This window comes from Meleagris gallopavo, chromosome 6 (assembly GCF_000146605.3).
Source record: "Meleagris gallopavo isolate NT-WF06-2002-E0010 breed Aviagen turkey brand Nicholas breeding stock chromosome 6, Turkey_5.1, whole genome shotgun sequence".
In the NCBI taxonomy this organism is placed as follows: Eukaryota; Metazoa; Chordata; class Aves; order Galliformes; family Phasianidae; genus Meleagris; species Meleagris gallopavo.
Window position 1 is genome coordinate 17,061,492 of NC_015016.2, and position 7,355 is coordinate 17,068,846.

Consider the following 7,355-nt stretch of genomic DNA (forward strand, 5'->3'; position numbering starts at 1 on the left):
TCTGCCAGTGTCCTACTAGAAATGACATAGAGCAAAGCATGTGTAACAAATAGGAATACTTCAAGGCTCAAACCCGTAGCCTCGGCAGGAGCAAGCAGTAATGCCTGCTTAAGCATTCTTCAAACAGAAAATTTATTTCCCAAACCATGCCTATTTTATGCTAATGTAGAGAAGACTTCAACTTCATGTGCCAAAAACCTTGCTTTTCTTTTTTTTTTTTTTTTTTGGTAGTGGCATCTGAGCTAGTTAAAGCCAAAACTTGCTCTTATATATCAACTTCTGACCAATGGTAAGTAGATAGGAATATACATATGCATGTGTACAAACAGTGACCCTGTCTTAAACCACTGCAAATTAAGATTTACTATATGTTGATCCATCTGAGGTTAAAGATGTTTTTGTGTTTTTTGTTGTTGTTGTTTTTTTCCCTTGGCCAAATGACTTTTATTTTATTTACTTTAAGTACCCTCTGGGGTTTTTAACCTCAGTGGAAAAGCTTGGTGAATTCAGAAGCCTCTCTGTAGAGGATTTAACTTCCCCAATTGTACTTTGCCCTCTATCAGCAAACGACAATTCTGTGCAAATGCACCTGGGTGTAGCCCCACTTGGGAGTGAAGTTCAGAGTCCTTGTTTGGCTTCGAGGTGACTGATATGGCCACATGACACAGTACAAGCCATGTCAGCTCTGCTGATGTACAGCACAGCCACGTTAAACTGATGATATTCCTCAACTAACGTCTATGCTGGTAACATATAAGTTGCTTGACAGCTCTATCCCTAGATATACTCTAGTTGATCAGAATATATATTCCCAAATACATATTGAACTATGCATACCAATGAATATACGTGTATCAAGGCAAGCTATACCTTATGTGCTTGTTTATAACAGGGATATCATCTTAGAAATAGTGTACACATCTTCTTAGCTCTGTTGAGATCTCTTTAGGAGGAAGAATTGCGCTATGGGATCTTTCTGATAAAAGACTATAGTGCTTTTTAATGCCTCTGTAGACTGTTGTATTGGGGTACTGTGGAACCATTCTTTGTATGCCCTTAAATGTGTAAATATGCTATGAAGCTGGGTTTAATCTAAAAACAGACTGCGGTAAGAAGTGCTGTGAGGGTACGGTGTCCTCCCTTTCTTTTAGGAGAATGGTGTCATTCTCTTGGAGGTGCACACTGTTAATGGAGCTGTAATCTTGTTGACTTCACAAAGCAACTCTTATCTGAAAACAACTGTGATGTAAGTCTTTTTATTTTAATTAGACCACCTCAAATGTGAACCTGAAACAAAATGAACAGGAAGCTTTAGGTGAGAACTTGAAGCATCCTATTCTGTATACAAAAAATAAATGAGGTGAGAGGGGGAGGAGAACTGAAAATGTGCCAAGAAGTTGTGAACGGGTGAATGGATGAAAACAAGAGAGCAGTTTAAAGGAGAGGAAGCAGAGCATTATGCAAAAGCAGACTTCTGAAGTAGATAATATTAGTGTAGTAATGTGCAATGTGCAGCTCGAATCTGGCTCCACAAGATTCCTGTACAACTCTGAGGTTCAGAATAATGCTGCACCGTGACATTTTGGCAAAAGAAGAAAAAAGGCCTTTTCTGTTATAGCTAGTGACCACATCTGTACGTATTTATGCTAAAATTTGCTTATACAAAACCTGTCTGAATGTCTAAATTTGTATTGCAGCTGTCTTGATTATTATTTTTTTAATATGCAGGATTTTAACTGTGTAAAAATTAGTTACAATAAAACTGTTCTGTGCCAAAGTCATTCCACATTAAACAAAACAAACTACTGCCTTCCTCTGCCTGAGCTCCTGGGGTATAAACACAGCAGCTGCTTTTCTGGCCATAGAGTCTCTATGGCTTCTCACAGCATTTCAAAAATCTCTCATTATCTTCTTATTAGCAGACCTTTCCTTTTGATATGAGACAAAGAGATCACATATCTAGAACGAGACAGATAGGGAGAGAGGCTCCTGAGGGATGCAGTGTTTCTATTGTCCTTTCTTCTCTTCAACAGTCACTCCAAAGTCATGCTGCTGATCAACAAGATTTTCATGAACAACTCTCTTGTCTTGTGAAAACACCCACTGAAAAGCTGCATGATTTGGAGGAGAGGAAGATAAATACCTCTAGGGCTCTTGCTGCTCCCTGCTATAGTGTTATACTGATGAATGCTGATTAGCAGGACCTGAAAATGGTGTTCTGCTGAGCAAAATAGATACAGGCAGAAAGAAATGTGCAGTTATGTTTCTCTCTTATTTCCTGACGTGGGTTTTTCTTTCCTTGAAGAATTCTGCATCTGTGTCTACTCGCATCGTGTATTAAACAAATACTGCACTTGAAAGGAAATATAGCAGAACACAGACTGCCTGGCAGCTACTGGGAAGCTGTCTAAACCCAAAATGAGACTTTCTGGAGTAACACTGGGAAAGCTAGAAATATTTTGGCCCTAAATTTTTGATCTCTTACAGCAGTGTGCTACAGGAATTAGCCTGGTGCTGGGGCAGCTCGGTTCTCCCCTCCTTGGAACCCATGTCCCAAAGCTGCTGAAAGCACGGGGAGGAGCGGGTTCTTGTCCCTGCTGGGGATGTGGAGGGTGTGTGACTTCATCCACCCCCCCCCTCCTTGAGTTATGGTTATGCAAGGCAGGCTCAGCTTGAGGTCAGAGAAAGTCAAGTGCTCTGATGCTGTGCAGTCTGGGTTGGTTTTCTTTTTTGTTTTATTTTCCTCTAAAGTAAGATTTTTTTTTTCCCCTCTCCTCTCTGATCTTTTCTAATTATTATTATTATTGCTTTTTTTGTGTGTGTGTGTGTGTGTGCATGTATGTGTGTGTTCTGACAGAGCCCCTTTCCTCGGACAGCAGTAGGGAGGGGGTGCGGGGCTTTGGTGGGGTCTGGAAACCCAAGAGCACGTTTCCTTTCCCACTGCTTTCCGCTGAGTCAGTGCAGCAGAGGGGTGTTCCTGCCAGGCGTGCACTGCCTTCGTATCTGCGCTTGTACAGCACGCCTGGACCGCACCCAGCGGCCAGATAAACAGAACACTTTGTCTGCTTATGAATTCTGTACTTTGGCCGGTTTGAGGCATTTTTCAAAGCTGTGCTATTGGCGTCTTTCTTTGATGTGCAAAACAGAGTGTGAGCCATGTGCTTCTACACAGGAGAGCTTGGGAGATAATGCTATCAGAGCATTAGATGAATATCCGTGTAATGCTGTTAATATTCAGATAACGCTGACTTTCAGGCGATAATGAAAGACTTTCAGGCAGGCACTGCTGCTGGTAACACGTAGGCTGGGCTAACCCACTTAGAAAAAGGGGTATCTGTGAAATTTCTGATCTTTATTTAAGGTAGCTGGAGGAAGAAAAAAAAAAAGACATGCAAAAGGGAGGCTCCACATCAGAGAGCCTTGTATCACTGCCCACAAGTAAGCAAAGCACGCACAAGCAGGAGGAATTTGGCTGGTGTTGTTCTGAGAAGGTTTATTCCTCATAGAGAGGCTGAGAAATCTGGCTAAGAAAGCCCTGGAAGGTGTATGTGGCGATGCTGTTTTTTTAACTACAGATGGAGAGAGGGAATATTTTTATGATTGTCTTTATTCTTCAAAAGGATTGAGGCGGGATGTGTGGGCACCACCCTAAGCAAGAATAGAACCAGCTCTCTAAATCTCTAGGATAAAATACATGACCTCATGCTCCCTGGGTGGATTCAGCTCTTTAAAAAAAAATCCTTTAAGCCAACAGAAGGTAGGTGGAAAAACTGGATGACAATTCAGAGTTTGCTCTTAGTACCAAGAATGTGGAGCTTTGCAGAAGGATGCCATCTCTGCTCTTGGAAACACCCGCACTTTGGGAGAGACTCTTCCAATTTTTTTTTTTTTTAAATTATTTTTTGCCTAGCTGAAGCATACATCATGCTGCAGAGACCCTACATTGCCATTGTCTGCTTTATCATCTATTTGTGTTACTTTTCAGTTCTATGTACAATCTGAGAGCAGAGCAAGTGTTTATAAGTAGAATAGGTTTGTTGCTTTCACTACAGGTGTCGTTGGTGACTTAGATGAATAGTAAGATTATCAGAAACAACAACCTTGTGCTTAATACCTGAGGATCTGCATTTGGTGTTTCATAAAGCTACTGGAGCCTTTGTAGTTCTCATGTCCTTTGGTACGTAAGTCAAGGGGCTGAACTGGGGCCCCAGCCTCCAATATCCAGTATAAACAGAAGATAATTCTGAAACACTGGAGTCTCTCAAGTCTTCTGTGATCCTGAAAAAATGTAATACTGTCCTGCAGGATATCACTGCGTGAAGCGCATGCAATAGTTTTGGATAGATTTCTGAGAGGAAGGGAGTTGTTGGGACAATACAGTCAGTCTGTAACAGACATTATCATTAATAATGTATTAAAAAGAAGGTTTATTGCCTTGAGGCTATCATCTCAATGATGCATAATCTCAGAAATGTCAAGGTGACTCAGGGTGACGTAATGGACTATGGCATCTCAGGACTGTTCTGAGACATGTGCTGTTCAGAATAGCACGCGTCCTGAAACGCACATGGTGCTCACACACAAAGGCTTTGGTGCCCTCTGAATCATGAACTCTCCTTGGCAAGAGTACAGAGAAGCAGCAGTGCCTATTTTCTTTACCTCTTGAACATTTGTGTTTGTATTTACAGTTCGTAGCTAATTCAGGGTATGAAAGATTCTTCGGGTGAATAATATAATTCCTCCCTTCACACACGCAGAATCGCACACAGAATGGCCCGGGTTGGAAGGGACCTTAAGGATCATGAATCTCCAACCCCCCTACCACAGACAGGGCCACCAATTTCCACATTTAATACTAGACCAGGCTGCCCAGGGCCATATCCAACCTGGCCTTGAACACCTCTAGGGATGAGGCATCCCTGACCTCTCTGGGCAGCCTGGTTGAGCACTTCACCACTCTCATAGTAAAGAACTTCCCCCTGACATCCAACCTAAATCTTCCCCCTGACATCCAACCTAAATCTTCCCTCCTTCAACTTGAAACCATTTCCCCTTGTCCTGCTGTTATGTACCCTTTCAAAGAGCTAATCCACCTCCTATTTATAAGTTCATTTTAGGTACTGAAAGGCTGCAGTGAGGTCATCCCACAGCCTTCTTTTCTTCAGGCTGAACAAGCCCAGTTACCTCAGCCTGTCTCTGTAGGGGAGGTGCTATACCCCCTGATCATCTTTGTGGTCCTCCTCTGGACACTTTCCAACAGCAGTCTGTCTTTCTTGTACTGGGGGCTCCAGATCTGGACACTCCAGGTGGGTCCTCACAAGGGCAGAGTAGAGGGGGCATCCTTTCATTGGGATACAAATATTTTTTTCCCATGTTTGTAGTAAGGGAAACTAAGTATGGCTGAAAAATACTATGGTTCTAGTAGGGAGATTTGTTACATAGCTGTAGTGTAGCTAAAAGTTCTTGCATTTAACAAGATGGGTTTATTTTGTGTATTTTAGTTTTCTGATGTGTTACCTTACTTCTTTCAAGTAATATTATTCTATTTGTGAGCATGGCCTCTTTTCACACGTCAGGCTAACTGCTGCCATATTCTTGTTTGTAAATCATGTTAAAGCAGCTCTGAAGTCTTCCCTGGGGCAGTGCACATTAAAGTGTAGCACTGAAGCGAAAACCTTATGCGTAGCTGCTCTTTGATCAGTGCTTTTGTTTTGCTTTACATTATTTTACATTTTAGTGATACTGTACAATTCAACAATAAAAGTCATAGAAGATGTGATGGGAGAGGTAGGAAAAAGTGAACTGGAATTCTTCAATTAGATTATATCAGAATGTCATCAAGATAGAGCGATTCTTCTGACTTCCATCTTCCGTGGGAGCAGGTAGCTGCAAATGCTTAGGGAATAGTGTTCCAGTGGAGACTGGAGACCAGGTGGTGTAGTTGCTACTCCTACTCCCATGACCTGAAGTATTCGCTTGGTTTTTGTGGAGTCTTTTAACAATAGGCTTTTATTGCTCATTATGGATTTTTAACAATGAGTCAAGTTTCTTGACTACCAGGACATTAACTCACGTGATTATTACCTAGGAGTTTCTCTCAAAAATCTCTTCTCTTAGATTACATTATTACTCAATTAATTTGCTCTGTGCTTGGCGTTCTGAGTGGATTTTCCCATTTTGGCACCAGTTGTCTTCTAAATTAAAATAACCTCTCTAGTACGATAGTACGGATATAAATCTGTTGGTTCTTGGATGAGGTTAAGACCATTACTACTTCTCATATTTATGCTACAGGATTCACATTGAAGTTACTCTTGGACTCCAGCATGGTCTGGTCTGTTCACCTTGAAAACTACTTCTGTTCACTGTGCATTATGCCATCAAATTCTCTTTGGATAGTGCCAACGCAAGTCAGAACTTGGTGGTAAAAGTCTGGCTAAAGTTGAGCTCGTAGCCAAACTCTTATTTTCATCAGCCAGGTTTGAAAATCTTGCTTTTTTTATCTGTTTTCCAATGCAGCGGCAGATATGAGCACATCTGCCTGTACATTTTTAACTTTAAGGCAAGTGACTATGTTAGCTGAGGTAGTACCATGCCTAAGGCTACAAAGTCATGGTGAAAGGCTTTTTCTCTTCAGTCAGGCTTGATGTTGCCCTAACATGCTCACACAACTTACTTTTTTTTCCAGCGTGGCACACGAACTGAAAAAAACTTTCATCTGCTTGGCACATGCCCATGGTATTCAGTGTAAACATATCACTGTGTGACATCTGAACAAGTTATACCAAGTGTGCATTCCTTAGTCTATCTTTCAGTGAACGTAGGGTAATTCTTTCCTCTGTAAAGATGGTTTGGGTGAAAGGTGCTTAATTGGAGTAAAGGGTTACTGTTAGGAATGTACTTCATCTCTTCCAGCTGTTCATGCTGTTAATATGCTGTACATTCTTTTCCCTCTTAGGCACTACACAAGGAGAGAGAATGAGTTTTGGCTGGTCTTCATGCAGTGATAGCTGTGAGTTCATGGCTTTGATCACAAGGGTGGTAAACCAGCAGCAAGCTCAATTGTTCTAATGCTTTCCCTAATCCTGACAACCAAAGTAGCTCTGGCTAATATCTATCAACATTAAACATATATGATTAACACACAATAAAGCTTAAATTTCACTCTACTTAGGTGAATTTCCTACCAAGAAGGACAGCTGTTCCTCTCTGTAACATTGTCTAGTTTATCTAGCTGATAGCTTTGTCTTTTTGCAACGCTGCTCCTTGAGGTTCAGGAAGGCATCTTGTTCTGGGTGATATCAATAGTCTATCCTTGTCTTCAGCTGTGAACAAAGCTGCGTCTTTTTTTTTTT